Consider the following 240-nt stretch of genomic DNA (forward strand, 5'->3'; position numbering starts at 1 on the left):
GGCCCTCCCCCCGGGTCGGCCTGCCAGGGACATGGCCAAGGACCCACACGTCAGCAGGGCCACCATGGGCGTCAGGTTTCTCTGGCAGATGGAGGTGGCTGCCACCTCCCTGCACAGGAGCTCAGCTTCTCCCACCCATTGGAGCTGCCTGTCCGCAGCGAGCAGCGGCACAGTGGGAGCTGCCGTGCCGGTTGGGCTGGTTTCTCTTTGTGCACATGTGGCAGCAGAGACTGCCAGCAC

At 66.2% G+C, this 240-nt stretch overlaps 1 protein-coding gene across 1 annotated transcript in view; it reads right to left on the bottom strand.

The window, feature by feature from the left end:
• The window catches only part of LOC104620745 (tubulin alpha-5 chain-like), a gene marked incomplete at its 3' end in the record, with an annotated part of 1,629 nt that overhangs the window by 953 nt on the left and 436 nt on the right, over positions 1–240 (bottom strand). The gene's annotated exons all lie outside the window — the stretch shown is intronic.

The sequence above is a fragment of the Phaethon lepturus genome, unplaced genomic scaffold, assembly GCF_000687285.1.
Source record: "Phaethon lepturus isolate BGI_N335 unplaced genomic scaffold, ASM68728v1 scaffold41215, whole genome shotgun sequence".
NCBI lineage: Eukaryota > Metazoa > Chordata > Aves > Phaethontiformes > Phaethontidae > Phaethon > Phaethon lepturus.